We start from the raw sequence: 26,660 nt of genomic DNA, 5'->3' as shown, positions 1-26,660 counted from the left end.
TGGTTTTAAATTCTTTGCTTTTAGTAAAACTGGAGGACGAAAATCAACTTGTCAGTTGATAGAGCATTAAAGTTAATCTTGATAAAAGTTACTATGTGAATTTTGGCACTTACTACAAAAGAAAAATGAAGAACTGAGTGCATATTGCTATAACAAACTTCCTCCATTCTCATCTACTTATTCATCAGCATTTACGCATTTAAAAACAGAATAAAATTGATGCCAAATCCTGTTTCACCCTAGCAACAAAAAGTACCCACAGATACACAAACTGATAGGGAAAAGACCTGCTCTATCTATATCATTAGGGTATTTCTAATAATTTTTTGTTTTTCATGTTAATAATTATCAAAGTTTGTGATATATTTATTTTGTTTTGATTATCATGTTCTAACAATAATTGTAGTTGACAATGCAATCCAGAAGAATGCTTTTAAATACTTTTTGTTTTTAAATACCTGGTACTTTATAGTCACAAGAAATTAATTTTTTAAAATTTTATAATAATGAATATGTGTCTTTTTAAAGAGGAATATAATAACTGGTCCGTAAAGGACATTAAGCAAAAGTTACTTACATTATAACTTCTGAGAGAAAAATGGAATGGGAATTGTAGTTTTAGGAGAAAAAGAGAGAAAAAATTTTCAACTGCTAAAAAGAGCTTATTCATGAATTTTTTTAACAGATTAATGCATTTTAATAGATAATTGCATTTATATGCCACTGGACACATTTCAAAAAGTGACACTGGCATTTTTATTTTAATATGTCAGTATTTACAATACGAATGGAAATTCCATCATTTGCAACTATTTCACTTTTAATAACAATTTTGGATGTCAATTTTAAAAATGTATAACGAGAGTTACAGTTTTTCAAAATTCTCTTGGAGGCAAAAGCAAATGTTTGATATCATTGCATTAATCAATAGTGGAGTAATTTTATGACATGTTAAGTAGGTTATAAGTACATTTGGAAAGAACAATGAGCCTTGAAGGCTCAGGAGCCCCATTTGGAACCATTGTTCTTCTACTATCTAAAATGCTAGCATACCCTCAGAGGTCTCACTGGTATCTGAAATTACTGCAAGTTCTTTTTCAAGTACTTAGTTCACATTTCACTCTGTTATCAAAGGATGGACAGTATTTCACTAAATCTTACCTAAAATTATTTACTTATTTTAATTTTTAAGCAATATCATTGCCACTAACAATGTATCCAAGACCCAGCTCAGCCAATACCCAACGAGTGAACTTAAACAATTCTGGCAAACTAGGCAATTTCAGTCAAAGGAAGAAATGAATATTTTCCTTGCTATTTTGCTGGGTTTTTGTAAGAATAGATACTTTACTGCTTGCGAGACTCTAAAGATCTATGTAAAACTGAAGTTATTTTCATTATTATTATTTGATCAAAAATGATTACTGATTATTTACTATGCCTCTAACCCTATGCTAGACACTACCGGGAAATAAAAATACATCATCCAATTTCCATCTTTAAGGAGCTTCCAAACTAGTTGGAGGATGTGGGAGTAAGAGGGGTGCTGGTATAGTAAGAATAAACTCACATAAGATAGAAAGCACTACTGCTGCTCTGACATTCACCTTGCCCATTTTGGTATTCAGTAAGAGAGAATATTCTCCGTCAAACACTGGCCAACCCACTGGGAACACATCCCATGAATTTAAGAATATTTTTTCTGCCTTTCAGCATAAATATGAACTATAAGAAAAAGAGAGCTAGCTATGTGCTCTCTTACCATCTCAATTTCCCAAAATTAAAGAGACTTAAAAATAAGGCAAAGGTTTTTTCAGTTTACGCATATATTTGTATATTACTTGGAAGCTTTGGGGGATTGGTGAAGAGGAAATTAAATAAAAATGTGACATTGTTTACAGAGGGTGTTTCCCTAAAATCAAAAGTTAAAATAAAACAAAATTTGCCCCACTTAACACATCTTTAATGAATAGTGGAGTATATGACAGAACAAGTCTCTACCCTTATGGAGCTTATGTTCTAGTAGGACAAGAGAAGCAATAAAAAAGTAAATAAAAAATAAGGTAATTCCATTTAGAGGGTGACATGTGGGTGGGTGAGAACAAAGGTTTAGGGAAAGAGTCAATAGGCATAAAGACACAATAACAAGTTCAAAAGCCATGAACCAGGAATATACCCAGTATGTCCAAATCCTGGAGAGAGAGGCAGTGTAACTGAAGCACAAAGAGAGAACAGTGGGAAATGAGGTCCTAGAACAGGTCTGGGCCAGATCAAGTAGACCTTTGTAGGCAGAGGCATAGAGTTTGACTTTTATTCTGTGTATTGGTAAGCCACTGAAAGGTTTTAAGCAAGGCGGTATTATTTGGTTTATATTTTTAAAAGATTGATCTGGCAGATTTGTTGATATGGAAACTGTGAGAATATTCTGATTGCTATGTCTTAAATAAAAAGCAGCCTCAACAAAAGAGAAGGAGAAGGGGAGAGATGGGAGAGAGGCTGGAGCAAGGGATGAGACACCAAGGGAAATGGCTCAGAGATAGAATACAGTGTCAGTCCGTGATGCCATTACAAAAGCAGTATGTCCTTAGAAATGGATCTTCCTTTCCTTACCCCTTTCTCCTCCTTACTCTAGATTCCTTAGGTAGCCACTGCCCTTGTCTGTCTTCTAGCTCTCCGTATATTGCTATTGCTTATACCTAATGTGCCAAATTAATCAACAATTTCTTCTACAAATCCCTTTTAGAAGAAAAAAGTTTATTCTCTCAATGAGGTTCACTTCAGGTAGGTGTTAGAAGGGAAGCAATCTGATTCTAACACTAAGATAACAGTTTTCTAACATATTTTAAAAACTTTTATACACATTTTTAAAAAGCTTGTTGAAACACATGATAGCAACTAAGAAAGTTTACATAACTATGTAATGAATTTTAGACAATATGGGAAAATGGCAGGAATAGACAAGAGTATGATGAGGGGCATTCTCTATATTTAATTCACCTCTGTATATTACAGTATCTAGCATAGTGCCGGGTATATAGGTATTTAGGAAAGAATAAATTAATGCATTTCTTAAAATGGAGTACATCTTTGCCCTTGTTTCAAAAATAAGATCATTTGTACTCCTTATGATGTGATCACGTCAGTATATTTATCTACCTTTAGTCCCAGAAAGCAGATAACAGAAAACTGTACTTAAAGAAATTAACTGTTATACCAAAAAAGAAAGCTATCAATGCCTGAGTACCTCACCTAAGGACAAGTTCAACTAACACTACTCTATGGCATTGATACCTAAGCCTAGTAACTCATAAACCATAAAGTGAAAATGTAAAGCAAGTTATATTGCTACAACTTTTTTAAAACATGAAGAGATAAATAAGAAAAAAGGAAGTTATACTGAAAAAAAATGTTTAATTAAATCAGCACAGTGATCTCTAAAGTGCAAGGCACTGTGGGTAAAGGAGAGGATACTCCAAATTCATTTGGAGATTAACTGTGAATTTAGACAGCCCTGATCATCTTGCAATGACCTATTCAGGCAGCACGTACATTCTGAGAGACACATGGATTCACATAACTACTTATCAGCCAATTCCTTTCATAATTATAGACTCAGACCAGACACTTGTTACTCCTACCAAGATGCTGTAAGGTGTCACATGGTGCAAATCAATAGGGGACATTAGCTCACATTTGGAAGTGTTTCCAAATATAACCACTCTTCATTCTTCAGAATCATCTGAGAATAAGGAAAGCCATATAAATAAAATTTGACATATCTGAAACATGTTTACATGCTAAAACATGTTTTATTTATTTTCAAATATATTGAAACATCTAACTGCTCCCCAACAGAGGATGTGGTCATGACTGGAGCTTTTCTTGATTCAAATCATGATTATGAGTATCATTCATTTTACTGTAATATCCTCAGTGATGAAGTATGAAGTACGATTTTCTCCTATACTCATTACCTGGAGAGTACCCTTTCCCCTCATTTGGCAGTAGCTGTAAAGAGCAGACCTTCCTTTTTACCACCATCTACTATGCTGCTTCTAGTCACCAATAAAGTAAGAAATCGTGTTGCCCCTGATATCCTTTATGAGAAAATTCGTCATGAATTCATATCAGTATTTCGAATTCAAAAATATGAGTGCAGAGCTTTTACTTCTTTGACTGTATATTTTATCTCTTTCTCTTACACTGAAAATAGTGATTAGTAATAACAGCAACGTACTTTTAGTGTTATCCTACTATATATTATACATACACATATATAATAGGTTGGTTCAAAATAACAGTACTAATATTATTATTACAATATGATCACTAAAGACAGTTTAAGATTTTTTTTGCAGTTTGTTTTGGCCATAGGATACATCTCACTAGGGGTGTGCAGTCAAATTATTCTGTTTTAAAATCACTGAAACAATTCCTCTCTATGTGCTTAAGCCAGCAATGCAAAAAGTAATTACATTTTAATTTCATTCTCCTTTCTTTAAAGGACTTTTCTTTCTTTATTTAATTTGTCTTATAATTACATAAAACATTTCAATGGTTCAGCTGATTTAAATCTACAAAACAAGGTACGTTAGGAGGTTTCTAGTTTCTATCCCTATTGCCTCTATCCTGTTCCCTCCTCCCCATTGTAAGTAAATTTTTATTACTTTCTGGCTTATCCTTTCATTTTTTTCTTTATTCTTTTTTTAAACTTCATTTTGGAATAATTATTGGTTTTCAGAAAAGTTGCAAACATAGTCCTGAGAGGTCCTTCGGCCATTCACGCAGCTTCCCCCCTTGCTGACACCTTACATAACCATGGTACAGTTGGCAAAATGAGAAATGAACACTGCCACAATACTATCAACTAACTACAGACTTTTTTTCAGATTTCACTGGTTTTTCCATTAATGTCCTCCTTCTGTTCCAGGATATAACCCTGATATCCCATTGCATTTAGGCCATTTTTATAAAAATAAGCTAGCAAGCATATATTTTAATTTTATATTTATATACTTATTTCTTAGAGAAAATGTGGCATACTATATACATTTGTCTTCATTCTTCTTTTTTAAATTAACACATATCCTGGAGATTATCCCATAGCAGTATATATAATTATTCCTCGCTCCTTTTTATAACATTTTGTATTCCACTGTGTAGATACGCTACACATAAATACTTTAGCTGTTCAATAATAAACTGAATTACTGTGGAGAGTGTTTTGAATAATAAAATGGTGAATTACTAAAAGACATTCATGTCTATAGCACATTGATTAAAAACCCTAAAAGTAAGTGATGACATGATTAAACCTCACAAAAAACATAAATTAGCACCAAAACATCACCACTGGGCAAGTACAAGCAACAGGTTTAAGGTGTTACGACATTTTTTTTAATGCATATGGACCCCTTCTTAGAATAATGTTTTTAAATGCATAAAATAAAACACATAAAGTTAAAAACGAAACCAATTATAATGAAACACACTTATCAAATCACTAAAAAAATTTGTGAGACAGTAATATATGTGCATCTCTACCAATGCATTCAATAACAAGATCTAGTGGCAGTCTAACAACTATCAATTTCAAAGTAGTCATGAATATAAATCATGTTTCAAAATTTCTGTAACTCTCATAATGTGACATGAAAAATATCTGTGACTCTTACTGGTGATAAAGCCACTAGTATTGCCAATATTGCTGTTTGTAGCCTACATTTATAATTAAACGAAATGCAAAATTTCAGTTAAAGGTTAGTGAAAATAAAGATGTAATTTTTCCCAATCCACATTCACAGAACAACTCTGATTTCTACTCATGGACCCCAAGTTACAAACCTCTGCCTTAATGTCAGGAAAGAGCAGTGAAAGAAAATACTACCTAGGTATCTTGCTGATTTGCTGTTCTGAGAAGCAGGAAACTAAAGTTTATTGAACAACTGTTATTTACCAGGACTTACTTACTCATTGGGTTTTGTGAGAATATGTTAAAACTTAATCCTCACAAAACTCAGTGAGTCTAGCAGAAGTTTAGTCACTTGCCCATGATCACATGGTTAGCAAGAACAGACTCAGAAATCAAGGTCTGTATGATTTCCACTGTATCATGAAGCCTTAGACAGCAACATACCAGGAATGTTTGCATTTTAAAAGAGAAAGCCTACAGAAAACTGTGTTAGAAAGAAAGAAAAGGAAGAAGGGGAGAAAGAATTGCTTTAGGGATAAAATCTCAGGCATCAGAAATGAGCCAGAAGGAATATTCTTTGGAGGTTAACTCCTTTCTTAAAATCCTTCAGATTACTTTGCTATTCCATACATGTGCAAGAGCAGCCTCACACACCATCTCTGGTTATCTTCCATGAGAGTGGCCTGCCTATTGCCAACACTCTAGAAATATTTCAATTAAAGGAATGAAATACATATAGAACAATACGGTAACTTTTGAAGAGCTCTCAGTAATCACTGCCATGTTTTAGTCACATCATTTACTAGGCTGTTCCTCACTGCTGTATTAAAGGAAGGTCGTGTAGCTAGAGCTCAGAGATCTCAAATGGTGAAACTTGAAGAGTTGGCATTATAAAAGACAGGACTGGAGAGACAGGAGCATTGGAATTCAGCCATGTGATTACTCATGTGCACACCTCTCCGGGCTACAGCTGATTCAGCACATGTTCTATCATAGGCATGGTCACATCTCTACTCACAGCTCACATTCCAGAGTGATTGCCTGATAGGAACCTCTCACCCAAGCAATCCAGTTGGTGCAGTATGGGATGGTACAGTACCAACCTTATCAAGAAATATCCACAATGTCTCCTTTAGAGCTAGTTTACTAAACTAATGTTGCTAATCCATTGGGTTGCAAGCACCAAAAAGATAATTGATTTTGCAAAACCTCATAGTCTTCATTTTTTCATTGCTTACAACACTATTTTAGCTGCCAAAATGTTTGCATAATCGGCATTTTTGCAGACGGCTTCATTTCATATTTGAATTTTTTTAAGCCCATGAGGTGCTTAGCTTGGGAAAAGTCTTTTTGTCTCAGTCTGATAATGTATCCAAATTGAACTGTAGCCTGTTGATTTCAGCCTTTGCTTGCAATAAGGGAGAAACTCTAGGGGAAAAAAAGCCTAGTTCTGTCCACTGGCTGGGTTGCAATGAGTAGTCCCCAGAGCCATCTAAAATCATCACAGAAAGTCTCCCCACCAACTGCTTCACACTCTTTTCTTTGGCTGCTGTTCACAGCTTGAGTTTGCTCCAGGGCACATGGCCGTGTGTCAGTAGCTCATCTTACCACTCACTGCAACCTTCTGTATAAATCCTCTACCTCATCAGCACTTCACTTCCCCGTTCCCTGCGGTGGACTGTTTGCAGGAATGGTCACAATTCCTCCCATCTCATATGCCCTTTTGTGTTGTCACTTTGTCCTTCTTCCTATTAAGAGATGGAGTCTATTTCCCCTCTGCTTAAATCTGGGCTGGCCCTGTGACTTGCTTTGACCAGCAGAATGCAGTAGAAGTAATACTGTGTGACTTTAAGGGCTAGGCCTTCAGAGGCCTTACAGCTTTCATTTTTCTCTCTCCTGGAACCCTGAGACCACCATGTCTTGAAGAAATCCAGTCTCACCAAAGGAGGATAAGAGACCATGTAAAGGAGAACCAAGGTACCCCAGCTGACTGCCAGCGCCAATTTCCAGAAGTATTAGGGAGGACATCTTGGGCCTCCAGCCCCAGTCAGGTCATCATATGAATATAATCATGTGATCCCAGTCAAGACCAAAAGAAGAACCATCCAGACTGCCAATCCAGAGAATTCTGAAAAGTGATAAATAGTTGTGACTTTAAACTACTGTTTGGGGGTGGTTTGTTATACAGCAGTAGATAACCGAAAACCCCTCTTTAGCAATCTTTCCTGAGCAACAGTCATCCAACACTTTACCTCAATATTTTGTTCAAGAGGGAAGAAAATCTCATTCTTTACCAAAACACCTTATCTTTTTAAAATCACATATGGGTTGCATTTTATGCCAAATTTTGGTCAATCCAAAGGTAGGGATGTGGCCTACATGATTAGGAAGCCCCCAAACAGCTAGCTGTTAATAAAAGAAATAGAAAACACTGAGTGGTTAAGACAGAAGAAATAGAATATAGGCATTAAAGTAAGGAAAACCTAGGTTGGAATGGTAGCTCCACCACTTTTAAGGATTGTATTAATAGGAATTGACAGTTCTTTTCAGTATATAGAAGAATCATCTTTCTAGGCTGACAAAATGGAGTTCTGTAGAGTCTGGCTGTGAGGATTGCCCAGCCTGTCATAGAAAGAGCCCTGAGTCCTGTATTTCCTAATCATGTTTTTTTTTCCTTTTCCATTCATGGTGGTTCTTCAGCTTCATAGCTCTTATGTTACCAATACATAGAACAGAGTTCTTTACCATGGCTCTATATGCTATCTGTGAACACCCTAAATTGTAAGCAAAATTTAGGAACATAAAGTATATTTTTTTAATCAAATTCTCAAGCAAGTCTTTGGACACCTCCCCCATTCCTCCAAAAAAGAATAAGAAACACTGATTGGAGAGTAAAGTGTACCTTTAAAGCAGTTTTTAAAAAAGAGCTCCTATTTAATGCTTCACTTGAAAATTAGTAACTCACTCATTTAGGGAAAATGTATTAATTCTTAAAGGGATAAACCAATATGAAAGCATATCTTTCACACAAATAACAAGTACATGAATTATGAAACTCAGAACATCTGGAATACTGAAGATCTAGACTAATGTTTAAAAATAAATTCTTCAGGGGACTTCCCTTCTAAGAAGGTGTAGTAGATGCACTTTTCCCTATTCCTCCCACAAAATTCCATAGAAAACCCTGGATGTTATATATAAAACAAACGTAAAAGACTAAAAGCTGAAGAGAAGAAGGCAGATGGGTGAGAAACCTCAGGCTCCAGGTAACAACACTTGGGGGAGTTCTCTGCGTTTTCTTTTTGCCTGATATATCCCAGACTTGAAGGTGAAGAAGTCAGCAACCTGGAAACACCAGTGAATAAAAGAGACGTAAATATCGAGACTAGCCTGCTTTCTTTAGCCAAAGGTCCAGGAAAGGGGCAGTATAACACGAGAGAAAATGTTTAGAAAATAAACACTAAAGAAAATGAGCACCACAGAAGAAACTGACCCTACCTCCATCCTCACCCTCACCTCCACCAGCGAAAGACAAGAGAGGACCCTAGACTACCACTGTCACCAGTCTGTAATAAGGCAGCCCAAAACCACCACCATGGTAGTATCAAAGAAATAAGTAACAAACTGGGACATTCATCTCTGCTGGTCAGTAATGAGCCACCCTCTCACATACACACCCACAATGCCTGTGGAGACCACATAGCAGCATGGACTTCTATCCTCACCCAGCAGTAATATGGTATCCCCCTGTCTTCCTGCTAGAATGGTGTCAAAGGAGCTCTAGGGGAGAATAAGGACTTCTGCCACTTTCCAGGAGAAATGAGGCCACTCCCCCTATCTCTGTGGTGTCAGTGGTGGCCAGATAGATAGCAATAAGGAGGCATTCCTACCCTTCCCAGCCAGAAGGATGTCAGTGAAGACCTAGTGGGGAGCTGGAATACCCATTCCTGCCCAGTAACAAGGAATACCTAGCCTTGAGTACCAAGGAGCCAGAGTGGGGAACCTGGATGGAATTCTACCCTCACCTGGCAGTAAGGAGATAGCACCTCTCCTTCCCTTGGTGTCAGAGAAAGCCATATAAAACACAGATTCAAATAAGATCTAGAGCCTTATAACATAGTACCCCAAACATCCAAGTTTCAATTGACAGCTATACATCATACCGGAAACCAGGAAAATCTAAAACTGAATGCAAAAAAAGTCAACAGATGTCAATACAAAGATGATAGAAATCTTAGAATTACTAGACAAAGATTTTAAAGCAGCCATGACAAAAATGTTTCAATGAGCAATTACAAATACACTTGAAACAGAACAGAAAGTCTTGGCAAACAATAGAATATATAAATAAGAACAAAATGGAAATTTTAGAACTGAAAAATATAGTTACTGAAATAAAAAATTCAGTGAATGAGCTCAACATCAGAATAGGGATAGAAGAATCAGTGAACCAGAAGACAGAACAGTAGAATTACCTAATTTGAGAGAAAATAGACTAAAACAAATTAAGAATCTAAGGGACCTCAGAAACTATAACAAAAGATCTAACATTTATGTTTTGGAGTCCTGGAAGGAGTGAAGAAAGAGAGTGGGGCTAGAAAAGCACTTGAAAAAAATAATAGTTGACTGAAAATACCCTAAATTTGGCAAAATACATAAACTTGCAGCTTCAAGACAGGTTACCCCAAACAGGATATACCCAAGGAAACCCACACTATTATGCATCATAACCAAATTCTCAACAAACTAAAGAAAAAGTCCTGAAAGCAGCAAAAAAGTAGCACCTTACCCATAAGGGAAAAATATTTCCAATGATAGTGGGTTGCTAACAAAATCCACAGAGGCCAGAAAGAAATGGCATATCATTTTTAAAAAGCAGAAAGAAAAAAAATTGTCAACCCCAAAATTTATCTGATAAAAATATCTGTCAAAAATAAAGTAGAAATCAAAACATTTTCAGATGAAGGGAAACTAAGCGAATTTGTCACCAGTAGACCTACTCTAAAAGTTTTCTGCACAGAAAGGAAATTATAAAGGAAGGAACCTGAAAACATCAGGAAGGAAGAAAGAATATGGTAAGCAAAAATATGAAGAAATGAAATAGACTTTCCTTTTCCTTTTAAGTTTTCTAAATTATGTTTGATGGTTGAAGCAAAAATCATACTATCTGATGTGATTCTAAATACATGTAGAGGAAATATTTAAGATAATCATTTTGTAAATGAGGGAGGGCAGTAAGATGTAAAGGGAGGTAAAGTTTCTATATTCATTCAAACTGGGAAAATGATGGTACCAGTAGACTGTGATGAGCAATGTGTACATAATGTAATATCTAAATCACTAAAAAGAGCTATACAGTTACACTCAAAAACACTATAGAAAATAATAAAAAGGAGTGAACTATTGATATGTACAACAACCTAGATGAATTTCCAGAGAATTATGCTCAGTAACAAGTCAATCCCTAAATGTTATATACTGTATTATTCCATTTACATAACATGTTTGATATATATAAGAAAGTTAGAGAAATGGAGAACAGATTAGCAGTTGCCAGAGGTTAAGGAGGGGTTAAGGGCAGGAGGGACCTGGATATGGCTTTTATAAAAGAACAACATCAGAAATCTTTGTGGTGACGTGATATTCTGTATCTTGACTGTATCAGTGTCAGTATCCTGCTGTGATACTGAACTCTAGTTTTCCAAGATATTACCACTGGGGAAAACCGGGTACACTGAACCCCTCTGTATTAGTTGCAACAACTGTGTATAGATCTATAGCTAACTCAGAATAAAAAGCACTTAATTAAAAAAAGTCCGTAAAGGTGAAGAAAAAATAAGTAAATAAATTATTCCTGAAGAGTTACTATGGCCTTCTAGTTTACTTCTCTTTGTGAGGCAAAATCAATGTCACCATTGACTGAAATTTTGTGAAAATATAATGACAAATAGGCATACTTGGCTAGAGTGAGAATAATACAGTAGTGAGCACATTTTTAAAACCTCGGACTAAATTCCGTCTCTTCGACTCTCTTTGAAATTTAAAAATACTAAACTATTTAAACACAGGTATTAGAAGTTCTACCACAGAAAGCAGTTGAGGGTGCTTTTTTGAGCGTCCTGAGCAGGACTCTCCTTGCTTATTTGCTATCATAGCTTATGTCTGGAAACAATAATAGTGACAGAATTCCAATAGGCAAGCTAAACCTGCCATTCCAGCTCTTAATTTTATGCCAGTTCTACCTCCATAGGGTGGGCCCAAAATCATCAGGTGAATCCAATTCCCTACTCTCAACTTCAGCCACTGGACCTGCAAATATCATTTTCACCCATGCCTCATCTTCTAAGACTTTCAATAGCTTTTCTTTTCCTATAGGAAAAAGTACAAACTTCTTAGTCTAGCACACAAGGCCACCATCTAGCCCCCATCTTGTCCCCCAGAAAACCATCTACCTTAGCTAGAATGGTCCATTCATTTACACCAAACTTCTGTTCATCTTCCTGCCTCCCTGTTTTTTTATCACACTACTTCTACCTGGAAAGCTTCCCGCTACCCCTCTCTGCTTCACTAAGTTCCATTCTTCTTTCAAGACCCACGGCCATTCCAAAGCCTACCTTAGAGATGTCTTTCTCAACTAAACACCTTCTCTTTCTGCCACCATTCATTTTTCTACATAGCATACGTTGCTTTTGTTATTTATATTTTTCTGCCTAAATCCTGTCTCCCTATTCAGATTGTAAGACACTCAAAGGATCTTTTATCTCTATAGATTTCTGAAAACAGAAAAGAAAAATGTTTATGGTGATGATTGCAAAGATTTTAAATTAGACCTTGAGCAGGAGTAACTTGCCCTCCCTCTGGACTTCAAATTCTTCAGAAAAAAAAAAAAAATGAGGAAGGTGAATTAGACCAGTGATTTTTAACCAGAGATATACATTAAACCCATCCGGGGCTATCTTTGAAATATACATGTCTAAGTCCATCTGCCCCCCAGAAATTTGGATTCAGTATGTCTGTGGGGAGTCTTGGATTCTGAATTTTAATGCTTACCCAAATGTCTCCCTACTCTGCTTGAGAGCACTGTCTTGTAACCCTGTATCCCTGCCAGGTGTATTAGGTGACTGTTTTTTTATCAAAATACACTTTTGTTCCAGGAGCAATAAACTGATAGCTATTTCAGCTTACCTCTCTCTGATTCTGTGATATATGCATGAAAATCAGAATTTTCTATGAGTGTAAAACATCATACTAAACTTTCAAGTGAGTAACAGATTTTAATTCAGTGAAGGAAAAAAGTGTTGTGGTTAATGCCAAGCTCTGGAATTTCTTGTACTGGGGCTCAGATCTGCCACTGATTAGCTATGTGACCTTGAAAAAGTGACTTAAACCCTTTAAGCTTCTCTCTCTACATTTATAAAATGGAGACAATGGTAGTACCTACCTTATAGGACTAACTATGAGAATTAAGTTAGTTAATACATGTAAGGTAACTTTGCATAATTTCTGGAACATATTAAGTTCCCAATACACTTGTAGCTGCAGCTGAATATTATCAATAAAACCCAATTCACTAGGAGGTATTTATCATCCTACAACAATGGCTCCCAATTTATAGTTTTGGGGAAGCTACAGAAAACCTGTATCTAAATCTCTAGGTATGTCTAGTACTATCTCTCATCTACATACATGATATATTTTGCTCATAGAAGTACTCATATTTTTTCAAATATATGTGTATGTTTTGTGACCAATAAAACACTAATTCAAGTAAACAGTATTACTGAATTTATAGTAGCTCTTTGTCATTATGTATTTTCACAGTCAACACATATTATAAATATAACTATTATCATGCAAAGTTCCTTCAATTTATTTTCTTCATTTTAAATGTTTCAAACAGACCTGGAAACACTACTCTCAGAATATCAAGTTACTATCAACATAATTTCCTAAAACTATTCACCATCCTATCTCAGAGTTCTGGGAAAAGTGATTTATAGTCATGACATAATACACAAGGAAAAAAAAACGTTTGTCAAAACCATAAAAAATATATATATAAACTGCTGAGTAATTTTTATTTTGCAAGGGACAGATCTGATGAAAGGAGAGAAAAAACAGACTATGGTCAATGTGCTATCCAGTACTGCTATAGTCTCTCAAGCAGATCTAAGTCCTAGCGACTCTCTGGAATTCACAATTCAGTAACTAAAACACTCAAAGAAAGAAAAACCAAAGAAAGTATCATTATATTAGTATATCACAACTGCCATAATTTTTGTGCAGGCATATCAAAAAGTGGATGAGGCTGAATCCACAAATCTTTCCTGTTTAAATCAACAAAAGCAAAGCTGAGGTGGAAGATGGCTCCTTGTTAAGTATGTTCTTGTAGCATCTTGCAAACTGGAAAAACCATTATAAATAACTAAGACATAAATTTAGAAGAAAAATTAACTCGGAAAAAAATGACAATGAGCTAGATTTCTATAATATGATTTTAGAAAATTAAAAAAAAAATTTACTCCATTCTTTCCTTAACTTTCTTGTATTTTTTTTAGTGAAATATTTTAAGAAGGGCAAAATATTACTTAAACCCATTTTTAAGAAACGGAGAACTTAAATCACAAAAAGTTTGATCACACATGATTCCCCAGTTGCCCAAAGCGCCCTTGCTCTAGAGCTCATTGGTGATAAGGGAGCTAGAACTGGTTTAAATATTTCATCCTTCTTATGAGATTCAATTTATTTATTTGTTTATTTATTTATTTAGTAAATACAAAGCAATCCTGCAAACTCCCATTTAGTTGTGACACCCAAGGCAGACCATCTAAGTTTACTCAAAAAACAAAAGGCAGCAGCCCAGTGGAAAAACAAGGGATGGGAGTCTGGAGACTATTTTGGGGGTAAACTTGTACAAATCACTTATAACCTCTCTGGATCTCACGTCCTCAGTTGTAGAATGTCCTTAGTTGTAGAAGCTGGTTTGCTCAGGGATTGCTAAAATCTGATTCAACAATCAACAAAGCATATAGCTAGTTACTCTAGATCTCTTCCCCTGGATCTGGAGATGTAGTAAGGACAGAACCTTCTTGAATAAACACAACCCTTCTCACATATTTTACTCCCTCAGGCTAGGCCTGTAAGCATGTCATCCGGGGTGAAAAGAAAGAACTCTGATGAAACTAGGGCAACTATGACCCCAGGGGTGATCAGAATAGAGTGATTCTATCCTCTACTAAAGGATGACTTTTGGTTTTCTAAAAAACTTCAGGCTTATCTATGATGAATCTTCTATGAAGAGATCCAAAGTGTTTCAAAGCAACATAGCTACATTCCTTTTCATCTAAACACTATCACAGAAAGAAAGAAGTACAGCACACTCAGTACCAGCTGCAATTAAATTCAAATTATCAATATTAAAACAAATGTTAAAGGTGATAGTGCCATCTAGCTGCTGCAATAGCAAGACATAACTTATTTTTATAAACTCCTGTAAGGAAGCAATACTGTGATCATTTTACGTAGGCAGTGAAAGACAATCTTTCTTCTGTCATGTCTCCATATACAGGTAAGGAAACAGAGTCACAGAGTGGGTAAATTTTGCTTAAAGTCAGCTAATCACCAGCAGAACTAGGATCAGAGCACAGTTCTTTTGATTCCTAGACTTTTAACTCTGTCCACAGCCTCACCACTAATGAAAGAGAGATCCTGAGGCTTCAAAGCATGGCCCCTTTTCACCAATCACCTCTCCCCACACCAAATAAATCACTATATTATAAAAGTATTCTCCCCTTTTACACATGTGGTAAAATTATCCACTAATCAACTCTCTGAGAACCTATTTCTATGAAGATCCCACAAAAAAGAAGTCAGAGACCACTTCCAAAATAAGTGACTAGACAGATCTTGTTTTCCACTTGAAAATCCCTCGAACCAGGTTCCAAAACCACCAAAAGGCTTGTAATACAAGTATTGAAGAGTTTCCCTCTCCTAACACTTGGGAAGGCTATCTGCACTAGAATAGGATCATTCCTTTTCCTTTTTCTTCTAGTCACCCTAGTGTTGGTGCCGTCATCAAAGCCTTGGCAGAAGGAATGGAGGAAAATCTTGTTCAGTGTCATAACTCCTGAGGTCCTCTCCTCAGCCTCTCATCCATGGAGAAGCCATTCTCCTGGAACAGAGCAGCAGTTCTAAGAAAGTTCCCCAATAAACAAACACCTGGACTCATATACGCATATCACTACCATTTTCTTTGAAACACAAGATATATACATTTTAAATTTCTAGAGCAGTATTTGGGGTTTTTTGAAACAATTCAAACAATATAGAAGCAATTAAAGAAAAAAACATTGTCTCCATGTCCCCTATCCAATCTCATTCTCTTGACAAAATCAGTGTTAATAATTTGGTGTATACATTCTTTATGCTTTTTATGCTTATATAACTATGTAAAACATAGTGTTTTCTTTTTTATGTACATGAAATTATACTGACCATTTTACACTGAAACTTGCTTTTTAAATTTATCAATGTATTCTGGGTATCTTTCTATGCTGATATATATAGCTTTAACTCATTTATAATAATACCAAAATAAGTCCATAATAGAGTCATTAAAATGTTTTTTATTTTAGTAAAATACACATAAAATTTATAAAATTTACCATCCTAACCATTTTTAACTGTACAGTTCAGAGGAATGAAATACATTCATAAGGTTGTGCAACGATCATCCTGTGCAATGATCATCACCCTCTATTTCCATAACTCTTTTCATCTTGTAAAACTGAAACTGTACCCATTAAACAACAATCACCCCGTTCCTCCCCAGCTCCTGTAAACTACAATTCTACTTTCTGTCTCTATGGTTTTGACTACTCTAAGTACATCATATAAGTGGAATCACAGTATTTGTCTTTGTGACTGGCTTATTTCACTTAGCATACTGTCCTCAAGGTTCATCCATATTATAACATATGTCAAAGTTTCCTTCCTTTTTAAAGGGTTATTAATATTCCTTTGGATGTATATACCACGTTTTGTTTATTCATTTATCTGTTGATGGACACCTCGGTTGCTTCCATATTTTGACTATTGTGAATAACGTTGCTATGAACATGGGTGTACAAGTATCTCTTTGAGACCCTGTTTCAAAATTTTTGGGTATATATCTAGAAACTGAACTGTTGGATCATATGGTAATTCTATTTTTTATTTTTTGAGGAACTGCTATACTATTTTCTACGGTGGCTGTACCAGTTTACATTACCATCAACAATGCACAAAGTTCCAATTTCACCCCATCCTCACCAACATTTGTTGTTTTCTGGTTGTTTGTTTTTTGATAGTAGCCATCCTAATGGGTGTGAGGTGGTATCTTGCTGTAGTTTTAATTTGAATTTCTCTAATGATTAGTGATGTTGAGCATCTTTGTACGTGCTTATTGGCCATTTGTGTATCTTCTTCGAAGAAATATCTACTGAAGTTCCTTGCCCATTGTTGAATCAGGTTGTTTGTTTTGCTGTTGTTGAGTTTTAGGAGTTTTTTTTAATACATACTGGGTATTAATCCCTTATCAGATACATGATTTGCAAATGTTTTCTCCCATTCTCAGGATTGCCTTTCTATTCTATTGATAGTGGCTTTTATTGCACATAATTTAAATATTTTTGTGAAGTCCAATTTGTCTATCTTATCTTTCTTTTATTGTTGTACCTTTGGTGTCATAGCCAAGAAATCATTGCCAAATTCAATGTTGTGCATCCTTTGCCCTACACTCTCTTCTAAGAGTTTTATAGTTTCAGGTCTTACATTTAAGTTTTTGATCCATTTGGGGTTAATTATTGTATATGTTGTTTGGTAAGGGTCCAATTTCATTGTTTTGCATGTGGATATCCAGTTTCCTCAGCATCAGTTGTCGAAAAGACTGTCATTTTCCCATTGAATGGTCTTGGCACCTTTGTCAAAAATCATTTGACCCTATCTATACCGTTTGGCCTATATGTCTGTCTTTATGCCAATAACACAATGTTTTAATTACTGTAGCTTTGTAATAAATTTGAAAATCAGTAAGTGTGAGTCCTCAGCTTTGTTCTTTTTCAAGATTGTTTTGGCTATTTGGGGTCCCTTGAGATCCCATAAGAATTTTAGGATGGGTTTTTCTATTTCTGCAAAAAAACGTCATTGGGGTTTTAATAGAGACTGCATTGAATCTGCAGATCACTTTGGGTAATACTGACATCTTAACAATATTAAGTCTTCCAATCCATGAACATGGGATGTGTTTCCATTTATTTATGTCTTTAATTTCTTTCAGCAATGTTTTGTACTTTTCATTGTACAAGACTTTCACCTGCTTGGTTAATTCTTTTTTATTCTTTTTAATACTATTGCTAATGGAATTGTCTTTGTAATTTCCTTTTCAAATTGTTCATTGTTAGTGTATAGAAATGAAACTGATTATTATGTGTTATATAATAAAGCTATTTTTTAACCATAATGCATTGATGAGTATTCATGTTGTTGTTTGTAGTTTATTTTCTTGCTTTCCTCTTTTTTTTTTTTTTTCCTGGACTCTCATAAAGACCATCCTAGAAACATCCCTGTGTACATCTATTCTTATGTTCTGGTAATCTTGTTTCTCTAAGGGAGATTCATTAAAAGTGGTGTCCAGTTACCAATCTTTATATAACAAATAACCCTAAAACAGCTCATGAATTTATAATTTGGACAGGACTCAGCAGAACAATTCATGTAGCTTAAGCTGGGGTAGCTCAAATGGGGTTAAAGAATTCTTTTCCAAACAGCTCACTCAAATAGCTGGCAAGTTGTTGCTGGCTGTTAGCTGGCAAGTTGTTGCTGGCTGTTAGCTGTGTAATAGTCAGATGGGACTATTAACCAAAAATTTCAACTCCTTTCCACCTGGACTCTCTGTGGACTGCTTAGGCTTCATACAGCATGGTGGCTGGTTCTAAGAGCAAGTTTCCCAGAGAACAGAAATGGAAACTACTAATCTTTTAAGGCTTGGTTCTGAAACTGGCGGTGTTCCTTCAACCATATTCTATTGGTCAATCAGTCATAGAGCCTACCTAGATTCAAGGGGAGGGGGCATTAACCTCACCTCTCAATGGGAGGAGTCCAAAATAATATGCAGCCAACTTTAATTTACAAGTAGGAGTGATGAGTGAAAGAATCTGCTCATTTTTAGTATGAATAAGTACTGCCATATTCTTTTCCAAAAGGGTTTAATTCACGCATTCAGCAAATATTTGGGGGATATTACTTGACAGGCACTGTGTTATATATGGAATCAAAGCACACCTAAAAACTTTTTACCCTTATAGAGCTTTTTACCCTTATAGAGCTTAATTTTAGTGGTGGTAGATAGATAATATATCAGTCAATCAATAGTATGCCAGGTGGAGATAAGTGTCATGAGAAAAATAAAGCAGGGGAGGAGACTAGAGAGTATCCCGGAAGAAAGGGTGAAATTTTAAATAGGATAGTCAGCGAAGGTTTCAATCTCAATATAATAGAAAACAGCAAGTGAAAGAAGGAGGAGCATGCCTGCAATTTTCAGAGAATAGCAGCAAAGCCATCTTGGTCGGAGGAGAGTGAACGTGAGGGAGGTTAGTGAAAACTAAAAGGTAAATGTGGGTGGGTCAGATTGTGTTATGATAATTCACCCTCCCAGACCCCTGCCTACTAGTGATAAATCCTACAAGCATATATTTATTGGACATTTGCATGTTCTTTTCTGTGAATGGCCCCTCAAGATGAAGTAAAATATTAAAAAACATACACCAGCAATAGAAATTACTTATAGGAAATTAATCAATTTTTGATGAGGATGCTGAGAGAATAAGATTCAAAGCAGGCTATTTGAAAGAAGACAGCCTGAAATATGCTGCCCAAAGGCTTAGGTTTGACATGTTGGTTATAGTTAGGTAGAAGATGGGAAGGCAGCCTCTGGAAATAGTATATAAGGGCAGTAGATATCCTGGAGTAAGGTATAGCAGAAGGTAGAAGAGGCCAGAGAACTGAACAGGGATAGCAGGCCCAGAAAAGACAAACTTCATCTGCTTGCAAAATTTTTATTAGGATCAACCTTAAAAAAACGTCAACTTTCAAAGTTGAAAGTGACTGTTTTAATTAGTTTTACAATTCTTCAATAATTATTTTCCAAAAGAAGTCTTCAGAACTCCCATACACCTTCTTTACTCATGGTAAAAATCCTGTTCTTGCTACAGTTAAAAATGTCTTTGAGTTTTACAAAAAAAATGCTTTTTCGCTTAAGTCTATAACTTAGAAAATATCCACTTTGGGAAGAAAAGTCTACAATAAAACATCTTCAACCAAAAGCCTTTCTCTACTAGAGTTCTTCTAAATGAAATCCAGTGAAATGGTATTAGCAAGTTTCACAGTTTATCTGTAACTTGCCATCAGTTTTCAGGAACATGGCATTCACATCCCTTAATTGGTTCAACAGTACTTTATTGTTTGGTAATATCTGAACTTCTGAGATCTTCAGACCCCTGAAGTTGAAGTCAAAATGCTTTAAACAAAACAACATTTATTCAACTCATCAAGATAATTAACTAGCATTTTTCTCCCAAAACGGGAATATTGGTGGTCATTTCCTAACCTCTATGTTTACCATATTCTAAATTGCAGCTTGTAGAAGACCTGCTGACTAAATACCTTTAAGTGGACTTTTCTATTGGGCCTTTATCAGGAGACTTCTTTGAAAATTTCTGTAAATTAAAAGCTTAAGAATTTTTCAACCATCCTGGTCATAAGGGAATGAAAAATACATCAGAAACAGACCTTACACCCTTTACAAAAACTAACTCAAAAGGGATCATAGTACTAAATGTAAAATACAAAACTATAAAACTCTTGGAAGATAACATAGGAAAAAATCTAAATGGTCCTGGGTGTGATGCCCTTTAAAATACAACACAGGGAGAGGAGTCAAGATGGCGGACTAGGAGGATGCAGAATTTGCGTCTCCACACCACTAGGGCACCTACCAGGAACCGATGGGGGGCCATGGACACCTAAGGGGACGGGAGGAACCCACAGCGACTGGGTAGGATGTGGGGCATGGGGGGAGAGTGAGGGAGGAGGAGAAGTGGAGGCGGGAGGGGACTGGCGTCCCTGAGGGGTGGCTGGAGGAGGGGAGGAGTTCCTACACCCAGTGGGATCCACCCACGGTTAGGGGTCCAGCATCGACGGGGGGAGACCCTGGGGGAGACAGTGGGAAAGGGGCGTGAAGGAAGAGCAAGGAATGGGGCCAGTGCTTCCCCTGTCCACTTAGGTACAGGGGAGCCTGTTGGGCTCCTGGGTCTAATCCTCTGCCCTTCGGGCCTTCCTCCTGCTGCTCAGAGCCCAAGCCCTGCCCCTACAGCCCCACCCAAGGCCCTACCTCTATACTTAGAGACCACCTCCAAGAACCCCTCCTACAGCACTGGGCCTAAACCCCACCCACATACCCGCACCAGGGCCTTACCTCAAAACTCCCAAACTCCACACTCCGGAGGCAGCCCTTTGGACATGCTGCCTCCACTTCTGGGCGGGTCCTAAGCAGAGGCCCCACCCAACGCTTGAATGTAGCCCCACCTAGGCCCCGCCCCAAAGGCCCTTTCCGGCTAGGTGGGTCCTGAGACTAGGCGCTGTCCCACTCTCAAATGTCACGCCCCCACACCCAGGTCGGGCCCCATCCTAAACCCTGCTGGTGCCTAAGTTCCACCTCCATCTAAATTCTGCCCCTCCATAGAGAAGGTTTTATTTTTTTCTTCTTCTTCTTTCCTCTTTTAGACTGGGTTTCTGTTTTACCTTGTTGATTCATTTATTTTTATTTTTCCTAATAAATCTTTTATTTCCTAATTTTATTTTATTCTTTATACTTTGTTATTGTTCTGCTCCTGTTTGCTTGTTCCCCCTTTTTTTCTTTTTTCTGTTGTGGTTTTGTTTTTACCTTATTGCATTTTTTCAATTATATTTTTATTTTTCCTAATATATATTTTTTCTTTCTAATTTTATTTGTTTTTTATTCTTTGTTATCATACTGCTCCTTTTTTTTCTTTTTTTTTTTTTTTTGCCTCAAAACATGGCTCGCGAGATCTTGGTTCCCAGGCTGGAGGTCGGGCCCAAGCTCCTGTGGTGGGAACTCTGAGTCCAAATCGCTGAACTAAGAGAGAACCTCAGACCCCAAGGAATATTCATCAGAGTGAGGGCTCTTGGAGGTCCTCATCTCAGAACAAAGACCCAGCTCTATCCAACTGCCTGTAAACTCCAGTGCTGGATGCCTCAGGAAGAACAACCAGTAAGACAGGAATACAGGCACACCCATCAAAAAAAAAAATTAAATACAAAAAAATATGTTACAGACGAAGAAGCAAGGAAAAAACCTACAAGACCAAATAGATGAACACGAAATAGGCAACCTACCTGAAAAAGAATTCAGAGTAATGATAGCAACGGTGATCCAAAATCTCAGAAACAGAATGGAGAAAATACAGGAAACATTTAACAAGGATCTAGAACTAAAGAGCAAACAAACAGTGATGAACAACACAATAACTGAAATTAAAAAATACTCTAGAAGAAATCAATAGCAGAATAACTGAGACAGAAGAATGTATAAGTGACCTGGAAGATAAAATAGTGGAAATAACTGCTGCAGAGCAGAATAAAGAAAAAAGAATGAAAAGCATTGAGGACAGTCTCAGAGACCTCTGGGACAACATTAAATGCACCAACATTCGAATTACAGGGGTCCCAGAAGAAGAAGAGGAAAAAAAAGGGTCTGAGAAAATATTTGAAGAGATTATGGTCGAAACTTCCCTAACATAGAAAAGGAAATAGTCAATCAAGTCCAAGAGGCGCAGAGAGTCCCGTACAGGATAAACCCAAAGAGAAACATGCCAAGACACATACTACTGAAACTATCAAAAATTAAATACTAAGAAAAAATATTAAAAACAGCAAGGGAAAAGCAACATATAACTTACAAGGGAATCCCCATAAGGTTAATAGCTGATCTTCCAGCAGGAACTGTGCAAGGCAGAAGGGAGTGGCAGGACATATTTAAAATAATGAAAGGGAAAAACCTAAAACCAAGAATACGCTACCCGGCAAGGACCTCATTCCGATTCAGTGGAGAAATCAAAAGCTTTACAGACAAGCAAAAGCTATGTGAATTCAGCACCACCAAACCAGCTTTACAACAAATGCTAAAGGAACTTCTCTAAGTGGGAAACACAAGAGAAGAAAAAGACCCACAAATACAAACACAAATCAGTTAAGAAAATGGTAATAGGAACATACATATCAATAATCACCTTGAATGTAAATGCATTAAATGCTCCAACCAAAAGACACAGACTGGCTGAATGGACACAAAAACAAGACACTTATATATGCTGTCTACAAGAAACCCACTTCAGACCTAGGGACACATACAGACTGAAAGTGAGGGGATGGAAAAAGATATTCCATGCAAATGGGAGTCACAAGGAAGCTGGAGTAGCAATACTCAAATCAGAAAAAATAGACTTTAAAATAAAACAGTTACAAAAGACAAAGGACACTACATAATGATCAAGGGATCAACCCAAGAAAACGACATGACAATTATAAATATTTATACAGTCAACGCAGGAGCACCTCAATACATAAGTCAAATGCTAACAGCCATAAAAGGAAAAATCAGGATAGGAGCTTCAAGATGGCTGAAGAGTAAGACATGGAGATCATCTTCCTCCCCACAAATACATTAGAAATACATCTAGATGCGGAACAACTCCTACAGAACACCTACTGAAGGCTGGCAGAACACCTCAGACCTCCCAAAAGGCAAGAAACTCGCCCACGTACCTGGGTAGGGCAAAAGACAAAAGAAAAAACAGAGACAAAAGAATAGGGACGGGACCTGCATCAGTGGGAGGGAGCTGTGAAGGAGGAAAGGTTTCCACACACTAGGAAGCCCCTTCGCAGGCGGAGACTGCAGGTAGCGGAGGAGAGAAGCTTCGGAGCCATGGAAGAGAATGCAGCAACAGGGCTGCGGAGGGCAAAGCGGAGAGATTCCCGCACAGCGGATCTGTGCTGACCAACACTCACCAGCCCGAGAGGATTGTCTGCTCACCCACTGGGGCAGATGGGGGCTGGGAGCTGAGGCTCGGGCTTCAGAGGTCAGATCCCAGGGAGAGGACTGGGGTTGGCTGAGTGAACACAGACTGAAGGGGCTAGTGCGCCACAGCTACCCAGGAGGGAGTCCAGGAAAAGGTCTGGAGCTGCTGAAGAGGCAAGAGACTTTCTCTTGCCTCTTTGTTTCCTGGTGCGCGAGGAGATGGGATTAAGAGCGCTGCTTAAAGGAGCTCCGGAGACAGGCTATCAGTGCGGACCCCAGAGATGGGTATGATATGCTACGGCAGCTGCTGCAGCCACCAAGAAGCCTGTGTGCAAGCACAGGTCACTATCCACACCTCCCCTCCTGGGAGCCTGTGCAGCCCACCACTGCCAGGGTTCCGTGATGCAGGGACAACTTACCCGGGAGAACACATGGCGCGCCTCAGGCTGAGGCAACATCACACCTGTCTCTGCTGCCGCAGGCTCGCCCTGCACTCCATACACCACCCTACCCCCAGCCTAAGTGAACCAGAGCCCCCAGATCAGCCGCTCCTTTAACCCCGTCCTGTCTGAGAGAAGAACAGATGCCCTCAGGCGACCTACACGCAGAGGAGGGTCCATATCCAAAAGCTGAACCCCAGGAGCTGTGAAAACAAAGAAGAGAAAGGGAAATCTCTCCCAGCAGCCTCAGGAGGAGCGGATTAAATCTCCACAATCAACTTGATGTACCCTGCATCTGTGGAATACCTGAATAGACAATGAATCATCCCATATTGAGGAGGTGGACTTTGGGAGCAATGATATATATATATATATATATATATATTTTTTTTTTTTTATCTTTTTATCTTTTTTTGTGTGTGTTTATGTGTATACTTCTGTATGTGATTTGGTCTGTATAACTTTGCTTTTACCATTTGTCCTAGGGTTCTGTCTGTCCGTGATTTTGTTTTTTGTTTTTTTTAGTATAGTTTTTAGCACTTGTTATCATTGGTGGATTTGTTTTTTGGTTTCATTGCTCTCTTCTTTCTTTCTTTCTTTTTTAATTACTTTTCAAAAATATTTTTCTAATAATTATTTTTTAGTTTTTATTTTAATAACTTTATTTTATTTTACTGTATTTTATTTTATTTTATCTTCTTCTTCCTTTCTTTCCTTTTTTTCTCCCTTTTATTCTAAGCCGTGTGGATGACAGGCTCTTGGTGCTCCAGCCAGGCATCAGGGCAGTGCCTCTGAGGTGGGAGAGCCAAGTTCAGGACACTGGTCCACAAGATAACTCCCAGTTCCACATGATATCAAATGGTGAAAATCTCCAAGAGATCTACATCTCAACGCCAAGACCAAGATCCACTCAACTACCAGCAAGCTACAGTGCTGGATACCCTATGTCAAACAACTATCAAGACAGGAACAAAACCCCATCCATTAGCAGAGAGGCTGCCTAAAATCATAATAAGGCCACAGACACCACAAAACACACCACCAGACGTGGACCTGCCCACCAGAAAGACAATATCCAGCACCATCCACCAGAACACAGGCACTAGTCCCCTCCACCAGGAGGCCTACACAACCCACTGAATCAACCTTAGCCACTGGGGGCAAACACCAACAACAACGGGAACTATGAACTGCAACCCGCGAAAAGGAGACCGCAAACACAGTAATGAAGCAAAATGAGAAGACAGAGAAAGACACAGCAGATGAAGGAGCAAAGCAAAAACCCACCAGACCTAACAAGTGAAGAGGAAATAGGCAGTCTACCTGAAAAAGAATACAGAATAATGATAGTAAAGATGATGCAAAATCTTGGAAATAGAATGGAGAAAATACAAGAAATGTTTAACATGGACCTAGAAGAACTAAAGAGCAAACAAACAGTGATGAACAACACAAAAAATGAAATTAAAAATTCTCTAGAAGGGATCAATAGCAGAATAAATGAGGCAGAAGAATGGATAAGTGACCTGTAAGATAAAATAGTGGAAATAAATACTGCAGAGCAGAATAAAGAAAAAAGAATGAAAAGAACTAAGGACAGTCTCAGAGATTTCTGGGACAACATTAAATGCACCAACATTCGAATCATAGGTGTTCCAGAAGAAGAAGAGAAAAAGAAAGGGACTGAGAAAATATTGGAAGAAATCATAGTTGAAAACTTCCCTAATATGGGAAAGGAAATAGTTAATCAAATCCAGGAAACACAGAGAGGCCCATACAGGATAAATCCAAGGAGAAACATGCCAAAACACAAATTAATCAAAATATCAAACGTTAAATAAAAAGAAAAAACATTAAAAGCAGCAAGGGAAAAACAACAAATAACACACAAGGGAATCCCCATAAGGTTAACAGCTGATCTTTCAGCAGAAACTCTGCAAGCCAGAAGGGACAGGCAGGACATATTTAAACTGATGAAGGAGAAAAACCTACAACCAAGATTACTCTAACCAGCAAGGATCTCATTCAGATTTGATGGAGAAATTAAAAACTTTACAGACAAGCAAAAGCTAAGAGAATTCAGCACTACCAAACGGGATTTACAGTAAATGCTAAAGAAACTTCTCTAGGCAGGAAACACAAGAGAAGGAAAAGACCTACAATAACAAACCCAAAACAATTAAGAAAATGGTAACAGGAACATTCATATCAATAATTACCTTAAATGTAAATGGATTAAATGCTCCAACCAAAAGACATAGACTGGCTGAATGGATACAAAAACAAGACCAGTATATATGCTGTCTAGAAGAGACCCACTTCAGACCTAGGGACACATACAGACTGAAAGTGAGGGGATGGAAAAAGATATTCCATGCAAATGGAAAGCAAAACA

The sequence above is a fragment of the Aethalodelphis obliquidens genome, unplaced genomic scaffold (assembly GCF_003676395.1).
Source record: "Aethalodelphis obliquidens isolate GAN/ISIS:26980383/991018 unplaced genomic scaffold, ASM367639v1 scaffold80, whole genome shotgun sequence".
Taxonomy (NCBI): Eukaryota; Metazoa; Chordata; class Mammalia; order Artiodactyla; family Delphinidae; genus Aethalodelphis; species Aethalodelphis obliquidens.
This window is presented reverse-complemented; position numbering follows the sequence as displayed.